At 34.4% G+C, this 15387-nt stretch overlaps 1 non-coding gene across 1 annotated transcript; it reads left to right on the top strand.

Annotated features, from left to right (window-relative positions):
- Window positions 1-202: 202 nt before the first annotated feature.
- Window positions 203-309, top strand: LOC139845933 (small nucleolar RNA R71). Its single transcript, XR_011758685.1, has one exon. It is a non-coding gene; the product is annotated as a small nucleolar RNA R71 (small nucleolar RNA).
- Window positions 310-15387: the final 15078 nt, after the last annotated feature.

Consider the following 15387-nt stretch of genomic DNA (forward strand, 5'->3'; position numbering starts at 1 on the left):
ATCGGCTCTAGCCGCTTTAGATGATTTAACGATATCTTTTTCTTGATGCCACTCATGTGAGTGGGAAGCAGTGTTATCAATAATTTTGTAAGCTTCAGTTGCGGTTTTTTTCATAATGGAACCACCAGCTGCTATGTCGATGTCTTTTCGTGTAGTAATGTCGCATCTTTGGTAGAATATTTGTACTATTTGATAAGTGTCTAAACCATGTTGAGGACATCCTCTCAACAACTTTTCAAATCTTGTCCACGCCTCATATAGAGTTTCATTTGGCTTCTGTGTGAACGTAACTATTTCTCCTTGAAGTCTCACGGCTTTAGATGCCGGAAAGAATTGTTTAAGAAATTTTTCAACTAAGACATCCAATGTATCAATCGCCCCTTTAGGTAACGATTCTAACCAATCTTTGGCTTCTCCCTTTAAAGTCCAGGGAAATAACATGAGATAGATCTATTCATCCTCCACTTCTCGGATTTTAAATAAAGTACAGATCCTATTAAAGGTTCGAAGATGTTCGTTTGGATCTTCCTTCGGCGCACCACTAAATTAGCATTGATTAGTTACCATGTATAGGATTTGTCCTTTAATTTCATAATCTGATGCATTAATGTCTGGTTGAGTAATTGTGTGACCTTGGCCAGTGCGTTTAGCTCTCATTCTGTCTTCCATACTTAGAGGTTCCAGATTTTTCATGATTGAATTTGTTGAATCTGAATCACTAGAGGATTCTGATTTAATGGTTTCTTCCTCGACAATCTCTGGATGAGTGATTTGTGGTTCTGGAGGAATGATTAGTGGTTTAGGATCTCTGAATTGTCCCTGAATATCCTTCGAATTCTCAATTGTGAGGTCGGGTTCAAAAAATGGATTATCGGAAATTTGAATCGGAGTACTTGGTCGACTAGATGACGATTCTAAAGAAAAATCAACGGCGACAATATTGGCTAGATGTCTTGATCGAGTTACAGGTGGTGAACGTATGAAAGGTGGTGAACGTTTTGCTCGGTGCATTCACTGAATGTCCTATTAGTTATAAAAGATAAAAATTATATAAGCTATCAAATTAATAGACTTTTCTGATTTTGCCCACGTTTCGAATAGCCAATAGATGCAGCAGGTAGCCAGGACCCTTTAAATTGGAAGCCCACAACTCGCCACTAACAAATCTAACTATTACTACGAACCAGAAAATTTTGGATGTCTATTAATTTAACCACTTAAAATAATTTTTCGTCGAAGTTTTGAAGATAAAATATATGTCCTAAAAACTAGAGCGTCGAGAAATAAGAAAGAAAAAGAGCGCGTCGAAAAATGTCAAAAAATAAAAGGTCGAAAAATAATAATAAGAAAGTAGAGCGCCGAAACTTAAAAGTCTAAGAATTAAATCTAAAAAGTTGCGCCTAAAGGAATTAAAACTTAAAGGAATTCTATATCCAAAACGGAAATAACTTAAAAGGCACTAAAATTTTAAAACAGCGTCGCAAAATTCTAAAGCACCTAAATCTTAGTCTAAAGAAAAAGCACTTAAGGGATTTTACGGCAAAGCTTAAAAATCTAGAAATAAAGTAACTACGGAAAAATACTAAGTTACGAACTAATTACGAACGATAAATATACAAATTACAATTAAACGATTAAAAAGATACGAAATATAAAAAGATATAAAAAGTGATAAAATTACTTATTTTTATAAAAATATTATATTTATGTTATTATATTCTAAAAGTATTAATTTTAAAACTAATTAAAACTTCAAATACAAAATAATTAAAACTAAAACTAACTAATATTAAATTAAAACCCTAATTAATATTAATTAATAATAATAATTATTAATAACCTAACCCTAATCGTACCAGTTTAAGGATCAGAGCTGTCTTTTCAACTCATGCGATCGCATGAGTTGTATGTTATATGTCCATACGGTCGCATGGATCCAGATACCAGGCCAGTTCTTGGGCTACTACAGTACCTTGGCCCGATTACTTTTAATTAATTTTTTTTCTGTTTTATCTTTATATAAAATATTCATATAAAAACTTATATTTTAAAAACTAAAATAGAAATAGAAATACTTTATAATTTTTATATATTTTAAACAAACTCTTAAAAATATATATTTATATATATATTTTTATGTTTTTATATTTTTGTATTTTTAACAAAATATTTTTAACAAAATATTTTTAAAAAATGAGAAATATTATATTTTTACAAAAATATCTTAAAAAATAATATTTTTTTTATATAGCATTTCGCTTCGGCGTTGTTGATGATCCCTGGCAGCGGTGCCTAAAATACTTGATGTTATGCGAGGTGTATACGAAATAGTTATATTTTTACTACGAAATACTATTAAATACGATACAATTTTACACAAGTTATTTATTTATTTATAGAGTGGATATACTTAAACCTTGCTACAACACTATAGGCAGTGTACCTAATCGTAGAGTAGTGTAATTTTTAGTAAGTCCGGTTCGTTCCGCAGGGAGCTAGCCAAGTTTAACGCTATATTTTTAAAACTATATTTGTATATATATATATATATATATATATATATATATATATATATATATATATATATATATATATATATATATATATATATATATATATATATATATATATATATATATATATATATATATATATATATATATATATATATATATATAAGTAATAAAATTATTATTATAAAGGGGGGTTTTACCGTTTAGTGACCGGTTTGTCGATTTTATGTCTTAAGTCACAATTAAAACCTAATGTAAAATATTAAAAATAAATATAACTTAATTTAAAGCGTAAAGTAAATGACGATAATAAAATTGCGATAATTTAAAGTGCGATAAATAAAATGACGGTAAATAAAATTGCGATAATTAAAAGTACGATAAAAAATGCGATAAGATATAAAATAAAGGAATTATGCTTATTTAAATTTCCATAATCATGATGTTCGACGTATTGATTTTAATTTATTACCATGGGTTAATTGTCCTTTGTCCTGGATTATTCGATATGTCCATACGGTTTTGTCCATAATAGTCCATCAGTCATAAATATAAAGTGCGAGGATTTTCGTCAAATTATCCTTATACCCGAAGTCAAATATTCTAACTAATTGGGGATTCGAACTGTAACAAGGTCTTAATACTTTGTTTAATGAATACACCAGGTTATCGACTGCGTGTAGTCCAAGGTTTTACTACTTTGTTAACAATTACACCAATTACCCTTGAATGTAATCCACCCCTGTTTTAATGAGTCCATTAACTATTAATCCATTCATGTGTCCGGTAAAATGAACGATAATTCATATTTTTAGATATCCCGTCCACCGTACCCGATTAAGCGTATGTGGTTATATATAGATACTTCAAATTGTAACCTTTATATTAAATTAATGAGGTATCGTTTAGTTAATATAAAGCCCATTAATAGCCCATAGTCTAATTTCCACAAGTGTCGTTCTTTTGTCCAAACCCCAATTATGGTACAAAGCCTAATAACCCCGTCTTTAATATTTAGCCCAACATCACGATTACTTCGGCTTAAATAAGCATAATAATAACTTAGCTACGAGACATTAATTTAAAAAGGTTGAACATAACTTACAATGAGTATTAATCGCGTAGTATTACACGGACGGAATTTCGACTTACAAACTTACAACATTCGCCACTATAACCTTATTATTATTAAACTTAAATTAAAATTATAATTATAAAATAAATAAATATATATATATATATATATATATATATATATATATATCAGAGAGTGAGAGAGATAGTTGATATTGTGTACCAAATTCGTCCGAAAAACGCTTCAATTTATAGATGTGGCCAACTACAGTGCACCATGCGAGTGCATGACTTTTGTACCTTCTGGCCATGCGATCGCATGGCCAGCTGTTCCATCTCACATTGAGTTTTAAACGTGGGCTGCGTTTATCTATTTAATATATAATATAACATATATAATTTTATATAATTAATTATATATTATATTATATTCTTGTGCATTGTTGACTTGTAATTTTAGCTCCGTTGCGTCGTGCGTTGATAGCTGGTTCATGTCCCGGTTCTGAATTTTCGAACGTCCTTGCGTACTATTTAATATCTTGTACTTTGCGTTTCGCGGCTCGTACTCTTGTCATTTTTAGACGTTTCTCATCAATAATTTGAACCACTTGGATTGTACTTTGTACTTTTTAGCTTTTTGGTCGTTTGCGTCTTCAAATCATCGAATCTGTCTTTTGTCTTCACCTTTTATTATTTAAACGAATATTACTTGTAAATAGAACAATTGCAACCAAAAGCTTGTCTTTCTTGAAGGATAATGCTATGAAATATATGTTCATTTTTAGCATTATCAGCTACGTTGTGGTAGTATTGGTAAGTTCAAACTCCAAATTTCATTTGTTAGATTTGATATTAAAGTTACGGTTTGAGCTTGATTTGTTGTGAAACCCTCTTAGATGATGAAATGGGTTTATGGTGACTAGTTATTCTTGTCACTTGGCGGGTTTTGGGTTGGTTGATGATTTGGCCTTGATTAGGCTTTGATCTTGAGTTTAATCACTAGGTTTAGTGATTATGGAAGTTTTGGAACACTTTTGGGTGTGTTTGGTTAACTAATTTTGAAATGGGTCAAAATTAGGGTTTTGGTGTCAAATCGGGTATGATACGTGTTTAACACTTGTGTTCGGGTTTAATTGGTGTGTTAGGACCATTTTCACTTGTGTTAGTGATTATTGGTTAGTTTGGGCGCGGTTTGTGCTTGAAAGTGCAACTGGTCGAAATTGCACTAAGTGTCAATTGGGTTGGTTTGTAAATCCACCCTAATTGTGTTGTTGTATTTGTGATAATGGAATAGGTACATTCCATCGGCGAGTTGCGGATTATTCGGTAGCATTCATCAAGGCGACAAGGTGTGTGTTAATATCCTATGTGCATATGTATGTGTAGGATGGGTGCGGGTCAGGTGAAGTGGTTCTCGGTTATAGAGCCCACTTCACATATAGGTGGATTTGATGGACTTGTGTAATAGGTCCAATTGGCACGGTTGTGCGTTTTGGTTGACCACCTTTGGCGAGGTGCACACTTTGAGTGTACGATATCACATATGCTTGTCATGTGAATTATACAACCCCAATGGCGAAGGGTTGGTATTGAGTTGTGATTGGAGAAGTGGATCACGTGTGGATGCAGATTCACGATGACGCGTGTAGTTTCGGTCATCTTATTGAGAAAGTGAGTCTCATGTAGTTCGGATTCACGATGCCTCTTGTAGTTCGGTCATCTTATTGAGGTAGTGATCTCGTGTGGTTACAGATTCACTAAGGCTCGTGTAGTTCGGCCAACCTCGATGTTTGTTGTGGTATTGAAGATAGTAGTCTCGTGTGGATGCAGATTTACTAAGGCTTGTGTAGTTCGGCCAATCTTCATGTTGGTAATTGGTAGTCGGTTCCGGTATTGGGTTAAGGGGTTAACCTTGGACGTTTGTATGTTGTTTATATATTGTTGAATGGTTGTGTTGTAGCTAACCCACCAGGTGTAGCTTATTGGCGTTGTTCACATCGTCGTTGGTGAACTTATCTTATTGTTGGTATTATTAGCTTGATGCTTAGTGATCGTACGGTATGCTTAGCTTAGCTTGCCTTATGCTTGGATGCTCCGGTATGCATTATTTGATTACTTATGTGGCGTGTCCATTTTATGCATATATATGTATGTAGTATATTCTCACTCACTAAGCATTAGCTTACCCTCTCGTTGTTTACATTTTTACAGATTTGCATGGATGCGGTGGCTCGGGTAAGCGTGTGGACTAGTAGACTTGCGTAGTTGCTTAGAAGACGTACTTTTGGATTTGATTAGGATTGGGTAGCGTATCCCCAATCACCATGCTCGGTCTTCGTTTTTGTGTTAAACTTATATGGTCGAAAACTCGTAATTTTGTACGAAAGTCGTAAAACGGCCGATGTGGGCCCGGTGTCGTAAAACTCGGTTTTATTGTGGAAAACTCTTAGTTTTAATTATTATAACATATTGTGAAAGTGTTTTGGTTTAAAAGTGTCGGGAAGCGGGTTTTTCGCCCGCGTAACTTTGACAAACTGATCAGGAACTTTTAGCACATTTGGACGCCGTCCAAAAGACTTGGACACCGTCCTGATCTTCACAACTTGATATTCTATATGATTAACTCATTTCATTTGACTATTTTGAAGGAAATGGCACCAACTACTCGACACACCTTGAATATGAGCGAAGAGGAATTTCGTTCCTTTCTTGCTTCAAACATAGCCGCAGTACAGGCTGCGCTACATACCAACAATAACCTTGGATCTAGCAGTACAGGAAATCGTGTAGGATGCACCTACAAAGAATTCACTGCCTGCAAACCTTTGGAATTTGATGGAACCGAAGGACCGATTGGATTGAAACGGTGGACCGAGAAGGTCGAATCGGTGTTTGCCATAAGTAAGTGTACTGAAGAGGACAAAGTGAAGTACGCTACGCATACCTTCACAGGTTCTGCGTTAACATGGTGGAATACCTATCTAGAGCAAGTGGGACAAGATGATGCTCACGCACTACCGTGGTCAGCATTCAAGCACTTGATGAACGAGAAGTACCGTCCCAGAACCGAGGTCAATAAGCTCAAGACAGAACTTAGAGCGTTACGAACCCAAGGATTTGATATTACCACGTACGAAAGACGATTCACAGAATTATGCCTATTGTGTCCGAGAGCGTTCGAAGATGAGGAAGAGAAGATCGACGCGTTTGTGAAAGGATTACTGGAAAGAATCCAAGAAGATATAAGTTCACACGAGCCCGCCTCCATACAAGAGGCATGTAGAATGGCTCACAAACTAGTGAACCAGATTGAGGAAAGAATTAAAGAACAGACGACTGAAGAGGCCAATGTGAATCAAGTCAAAAGAAAGTGGGAGGAAAACGGTGATAAGAATCACCAATACGACAACAACAGCAATTACAACAATAATCGCAACAACTATCCCAACAATCACAACATCAATCGCAACTAACAAACGGCCCAACAACAACAACAACAACAACAACAACAACTATAACAATCATCCCAACAACAATAACAATTGCAACAACAACAATAATCAGAAGCAGCTATGTCAAAGGTGTGAAAAGTATCACTCGGGGTTCTGCACCAAATTTTGCAACAAGTGTAAAAAAAATGGTCATAGTGCGGCGAAGTGTGAGGTCTACGGACCAGGGGTTAACGGAACGAAAGGAACAAATGGTGTCGGAACGAGTAATGGCGGAGCAAGTAGTGTCGGAGCAAGTTATGCCAATGTAGTTTGTTATAAATGTGGAAAACCAGGCCACATTATTAGAAATTGCCCGAACCAGGAGAACACGAATGGACAAAGCCGCGGAAGAGTTTTCAATATTAATGTGGCAGAGGCACAGGAAGACCCGGAGCTTGTTACGGGTACGTTTCTTATTGACAATAAATCTGCCTACGTTTTATTTGATTCGGGTGCGGATAGAAGCTATATGAGTAGAGATTTTTGTGCTAAATTAAGTTGTCCATTGACGCCTTTGGATAGTAAATTTTTACTCGAATTAGCAAATGGTAAATTAATTTCAGCAGATAATATATGTCGGAATCGAGAAATTAAACTGGTTAGCAAAACATTTAAGATTGACTTGATACCAGTAGAGTTAGGGAGTTTTGATGTGATAATCGGTATGGTTTGGTTGAAAGAAGTGAAAGCAGAGATCGTTTGTTACAAAAATGCAATTCGCATTATACGAGAAAAAGGAAAACCCTTAATGGTGTACGGAGAAAAGGGCAACACGAAGCTACATCTTATTAGTAATTTGAAGGCACAAAAACTAGTAAGAAAAGGTTGCTATGCTGTTCTAGCACATGTCGAGAAAGTACAAACTGAAGAAAAGAGCATCAATGATGTTCCCGTCGCAAAAGAATTTCTCGATGTATTTCCGAAAGAATTACCGGGATTACCCCCACATCGATCCGTTGAATTTCAAATAGATCTTGTACCAGGAGCTGCACCAATAGCTCGTGCTCCTTACAGACTCGCACCCAGCGAGATGAAAGAACTGCAAAGCCAATTACAAGAACTTTTAGAGCGTGGTTTCATTCGACCAAGCACATCACCGTGGGGAGCTCCTGTTTTGTTTGTCAAGAAGAAAGATGGTACATTCAAGTTGTGTATCGACTACCGAGAGTTGAACAAACTTACCATCAAGAACCGCTACCCACTACCGAGAATCGACGACTTATTTGATCAACTACAAGGCTCGTATGTTTATTCAAAGATTGACTTACGTTCCGGGTATCATCAAATGCGGGTGAAAGAAGATGATATTCCAAAGACTGCTTTTACAACACGTTACGGTCATTACGAGTTTATGGTCATGCCGTTTGGTTTAACTAATGCCCCAGCTGTGTTCATGGACCTTATGAACCGAGTGTGTAGACCATACCTTGACAAGTTTGTCATTGTTTTCATTGATGACATACATATTTACTTAAAGAATGACCAAGAACACGGTGAACATTTGAGAAAGGTGTTAGAAGTATTGAGGAAGGAAGAATTGTACGCTAAGTTTTCAAAGTGTGCATTTTGGTTGGAAGAAGTTCAATTCCTCGGTCACATTGTGAACAAAGAAGGTATTAAGGTGGATCCGGCAAAGATAGAAACTGTTGAAAAGTGGGAAACCCCGAAAACTCCGAAACACATACGCCAGTTTTTAGGACTAGCTGGTTACTACAGAAGGTTCATCCAAGACTTTTCCAGAATAGCAAAACCCTTGACTGCATTAACGCATAAAGGGAAGAAATTTGAATGGAAGGATGAACAAGAGAAAGTGTTTCAGTTATTGAAGAAAAAGCTAACTACGGCACCTATATTGTCATTGCCTGAAGGGAATGATGATTTTGTGATTTATTGTGACGCATCAAAGCAAGGTCTCGGTTGTGTATTAATGCAACGAACAAAGGTGATTGCTTATGCATCTAGACAATTGAAGATTCACGAACAAAATTATACGACGCATGATTTGGAATTAGGCGCGGTTGTTTTTGCATTAAAGACTTGGAGGCACTACTTATATGGGGTCAAAAGCATTATATATACCGACCACAAAAGTCTTCAACACATATTTAATCAGAAACAACTGAATATGAGGCAGCGTAGGTGGATTGAATTGTTGAATGATTACGACTTTGAGATTCATTACCACCCGGGGAAGGCAAATGTGGTAGCCGACGCCTTGTGCAGGAAGGACAGAGAACTCATTCGAGTAAAATCTATGAATATAATGATTCACAATAACCTTACTACTCAAATAAAGGAGGCGCAACAAGGAGTTTTAAAAGAGGGAAATTTAAAGGATGAAATACCCAAAGGATCGGAGAAGCATCTTAATATTCGGGAAGACGGAACCCGGTATAGGGTTGAAAGGATTTGGGTACCAAAATTTGGAGATATGAGAGAAATGGTACTTAGAGAAGCTCATAAAACCAGATACTCAATACATCCTGGAACGGGGAAGATGTACAAGGATCTCAAGAAACATTTTTGGTGGCCGGGTATGAAAGCTGATGTTGCTAAATACGTAGGAGAATGTTTGACGTGTTCTAAGGTCAAAGCTGAGCATCAGAAACCATCAGGTCTACTTCAACAACCCGAAATCCCGGAATGGAAATGGGAAAACATTACCATGGATTTCATCACTAAATTGCCAAGGACTGCAAGTGGTTTTGATACTATTTGGGTAATAGTTGATCGTCTCACCAAATCAGCACACTTCATGCCAATAAGAGAAGATGACAAGATGGAGAAGTTAGCACGACTGTATTTGAAGGAAGTCGTCTCCAGACATGGAATATCAATCTCTATTATCTCTGATAGGGATGGCAGATTTATTTCAAGATTCTTGCAGACATTACAGCAAGCATTAGGAACTCGTCTAGACATGAGTACGGCCTATCATCCACAAACTGATGGGCAGAGTGAAAGGACGATACAAACGCTTGAAGACATGCTACGAGCATGTGTTATTGATTTCAGAAACAGTTGGGATCGACATCTACCGTTAGCAGAATTTTCCTACAACAACAGCTACCATTCAAGCATTGAGATGGCGCCGTTTGAAGCACTTTATGGTAGAAAGTGCAGGTCTCTGATTTGTTGGAGTGAAGTGGGGGATAGACAGATTACGGGTCCGGAGATAATAGAAGAAACTACCGAGAAGATCATCCAAATTCAACAACGGTTGAAAACCGCCCAAAGTCGACAAAAGAGCTACGCTGACATTAAAAAAAAAAGATATAGAATTTGAAATTGGAGAGATGGTCATGCTTAAAGTTACACCTTGGAAAGGCGTTGTTCGATTTGGTAAACGAGGGAAATTAAATCCAAGGTATATCGGACCATTCAAGATTATTGATCGTGTCGGACCAGTAGCTTACCGACTTGAATTACCACAACAACTCGCGGCTGTACATAACACTTTCCACGTCTCAAATTTGAAAAAATGTTTTGCTAAAGAAGATCTCACTATTCCGTTGGACGAAATCCAAATCAATGAAAAACTTCAATTCATTGAAGAACCCGTTGAAATAATGGATCGTGAGGTTAAGAGACTTAAACAAAACAAGATACCGATTGTTAAGGTTCGATGGAATGCTCGTAGAGGACCCGAGTTCACCTGCGAATGAGAAGATCAGATGAAGAAGAAGTACCCGCACTTATTTCCAGAAGATGAGCCAACGCCTCCAATCGCTTAAAATTTCGGGACGAAATTTATTTAACGGGTAGGTACTGTAGTGACCCGAACTTTTCCGAACCTTTCTATGATTATATGTTTAATGAAAACTATATTTACGTGATTAAATGTTTCCAACATGTTAAGCAATCAAACTTATTAAGACTTGGTTAATTGAAACGGAAATTTTGTAAACGTCTGATTACCCAGTTTGACCAATGATTCACGAACGCTATAAGTTATATATGACATGATGATACATAAATGAATAAATATATATGTTTAACATGATATAATGATCATCAAGTATCTCATTAAAAATAGTAACAATAAGTTATATACTTAAAAAGGAGACTATTGACGTATGAAACTCGAAACGATACATATAACGATTATCGTTATAACCACGTCTCACTAAATATATATGCAGCATATTAATACATTGTTATTGTTATATTATATATAACATGATAATATGATAATTAAATATATCATTAAGTGTATTAACAATGAACTACATAAGTAAAAACAAGACTACTAACTTAAGGATTTCGAAACGAGACATATATGTAACGATTATCGTTGTAACGACATTTAAATGTATATATCATATTAATATATATTAATATATCATAATATCATGATAATATAATAATTTAAAATCTCATTTGATATTATAAACTTTGGGTTAACAACATTTAACAAGATCGTTAACCTAAAGGTCTCAAAACAACACTTACATGTAACGATTAACGATGACTTAACGACTCAGTTAAAATGTATGTACATGTAGTGTTTTAATATGTATTCATACACTTTTGAAAGACTTCAAGACACTTATCAAAATACTTCTACTTAACAAAAATGCTTACAATTACATCCTCGTTCAGTTTCATCAACAATTCTACTCGTATGCACCCGTATTCGTACTCGTACAATACACAGCTTTTAGATGTATGTACTATTGGTATATACACTCCAATGATCAGCTCTTAGTAGCCCATGTGAGTCACCTAACACATGTGGGAATCATCATTTGGCAACTAGCATGAAATATCTCATAAAATTACAAAAATATGAGTAATCATTCATGACTTATTTACATGAAAACAAAATTACATATCCTTTATATCTAATCCATATACCAACGACCAAAAACACCTAAAAACACTTTCATTCTTCAATTTTCTTCATCTAATTGATCTCTCTCAAGTTCTAACTTCAAGTTCTAAGTGTTCTTCATAAATTCTACAAGTTCTAGTTACATAAAATCAAGAATACTTTCAAGTTTGCTAGCTCACTTCCAATCTTTTAAGTTGATCATCCAACCTCAAGAAATCTTTGTTTCTTACAGTAGGTTATCATTCTAATACAAGGTAATAATCATATTCAAACTTTGGTTCAATTTCTATAACTATAACAATCTTATTTCAAGTGATGATCTTACTTGAACTTGTTTTCGTGTCATGATTCTGCTTCAAGAACTTCGAGCCATCCAAGGATCCGTTGAAGCTAGATCCATTTTTCACTTTTCCAGTAGGTTTATTTAAGGAACTTAAGGTAGTAATAATGTTCATAACATCATTCGATTCATACATAAAAAGCTATCATATTTGAAGTGGTAAACTAGTAATCAATAGAACATAGTTTAGTTAATTCTAAACTTGTTCGCAAATAAAGTTAATCCTTCTAACTACACTTTTAAAATCAACTATACACATGATCTATATCTATATGATATGCTAACTTAATGATTTAAAACCCGAAAACACGATAAACACCATAAAACCGGATTTACGCCGTCGTAGTTACAACCGGGGGCTGTTTTGGTTTGGATAATTAAAAACTATGAAAAACTTTGATTTAAAAGCTATACTTCTGGGAAAATGATTTTTTTATGAACATGAAACCATATCTAAAAATCATGGTTAAACTCAAAGTGAAAGTATGTTTTTCAAAACAGTCATCAAGATGTCGTTCTTTCGACGGAAATGACTACCTCTTTCAAAAATGACTTGTAACTTGTATTTCTGACTATAAACCTATACCTTTTCTGTTTAGCTTTATAAAGTCAAGTTCAATACGAAACCGTGGCCGCTTAAATCACTCAAAACGGATTAGAAACGAAGAAATGGCGAGCAAATCAAAATTGGTAAAAACTACTCATTTTAGCTACGTGAAAATTGGTAACAAATCTATTCCAACCATAACTTAATCAATTTGTATTGTATATTATGTAATCTTGAGATACCATAGACACGTATACAATGTTTCGACCTATCATGTCGACACATCTATATATATTTCGGAACAACCATAGACACTCTATATGTGAATGTTGGAGTTAGCTACACAGGGTTGAGGTTGATTCCAAAATATATATAGTTTGAGTTGTGATCAATACTGAGATATGCATACACTGGATCGTGGATTGATTCAAGATAATATATATCGATTTATTTCTGTACATCTTGTGATGACCCGGGAATTTCCGACCAAATTTAAACTTTAATCTTTATATGTTTCCGACAAGATAAGCAAAGTCTATTAAACCGAGTCTCAAAATGTTGGAACTATTTATCATAAATACATTTGACTTTGACCATTACCGACGATTCACGAACAATTGTTGTAAACTAATATGTATGTATATATGTATATATATGTAAATATAAATAATAGTATGATAATAAAATTGAGATAGTAAAATACAATTAAATCATTGGAATTAACTATGTAAAAATAATAAATAAAATTTGATAAGTATAAGTTATTATATCATCATTAATATAAATATCATTAATAATATTAATATCATTAAATATAACTAATAATATTTTAAGTATCATCAATAAGATGATTATTATCATTATTAACATTATTTAAAATAAAATTTATTTAAATTGTTAGTATCAATATTATCATATTATTATCGTTGTCAATAAGTATTATTACTATTAATATTGATTATTAGTAGTATAAATATATTTATAATTGTTAAATATCAAGATTTAAGAATTTGATATATATATATATATATATATATATATATATATATATATATATATATATATATATATATATATATATATATATATATATGCCACTACATACAGATATACATATTAGGAAATCAGTATTAATATTATAAAAATAAATTAGTATTATTAATATTATTATATTTATATTATTAACTAGAATAAAGAAAATGGATCAGAGAAAGAATCAAGTTTGTTTAACATAACTATCAAACTGTTTGGGGTGATTGAATTATGTCTCTAATTTGGTACGATCGAATTTAAACTTAGATAATAAAACAAGAATCCGTTGCACATCGATATCAAACTTTATATATATTTTTTATCTTATTCATTCACCAAATGATTCCTCCTGTCGAATCCACTGCTATAAACAAATGATTCTGTATGTTTGATAAAGAAAAGGCATTCAAATATCCACCACTTCTAATCTCTCTTCTATCTTTCTACATCCTTAATCACGAACCATACTACAGCTACTACTATTGCCATTCCTATTTTTCAATCGAACCAAAACCCACAAGAGTACTAGTACCTGCTGCTAATAAGGGACCGAAACAGGCTGCTAATTACAGCCTTAAACCATCACCAAAAATCACCACCTTCCTCATGCAAACCAAACACCATTCTTGTTCAACCCACAACCATTACACCGGCACCCTCAACCACCGCCACCTTCTACTATATTGTTTGTTTAAAAACCAAAGAACCATAGACCACCCATTTAACTATTGCTACTAAGCCGTCACCTTCTGTTTACCCGACAACCAAACTACACCCAAGTCACCACACAAGCTAGTGAAAATTCTTGTGCTGCTACCTTTTGAATGGACGTGAACAAACAAAGTACAACCACATCGTTTCATCTATTATCTTTCGTACTTTTCTGCATTCGAACCAGACTGCATAAATTATGCTTTTGTTAAGCACCAAATACCCACTGCCGCTATATATATATTTATTTGTTTACAATGATTTGGTGAGATTATGATGGGGTATCCAAATATTTAATGCCTCTTTACAGCTCATTACCCATTTATTTAAAGAACACTCAACCAATTATATAAAGCATGTTTAGGTGTTAGTGGGATGATAATGTTTATGGTGGGGACATTAGATGAAACCGAATCATAAGAGGAAGGTTTAACGAGCCAGCGAATCATCAGGCTTAAGCTGTATACTTAGTATTATGTGACGGGCTTTTGATGATTACTTGTTGGGCCGTGATCCTATAGGTGTTATTGGGCCAAGATTCTATTATCATTCTTCTGTTGGACTACCATTATGCTCGTTGTATATGTCATTGTTGAAGACCCGAAAAATCGCCACCTTGTGCATCTCATTATTGCTACCGTTTTCTGTTTTGAAATCCTTCGTGAAAACAACTTGAACAACAATCTGCAATGGTGAATTCATGAAGAGGTTGAGTATGATGATGATCGAGCATGAACAGATATGTTCCATGCCTCATTTCCTTCTTGTTTTGTCGAACCACCAAACGCCTCCAATTTTTTTCTTTAGTCTTCTGTCACTAATCATTTGGTTCGAACAAATAGTTT

Source organism: Rutidosis leptorrhynchoides, chromosome 4, assembly GCF_046630445.1.
Source record: "Rutidosis leptorrhynchoides isolate AG116_Rl617_1_P2 chromosome 4, CSIRO_AGI_Rlap_v1, whole genome shotgun sequence".
In the NCBI taxonomy this organism is placed as follows: Eukaryota; Viridiplantae; Streptophyta; class Magnoliopsida; order Asterales; family Asteraceae; genus Rutidosis; species Rutidosis leptorrhynchoides.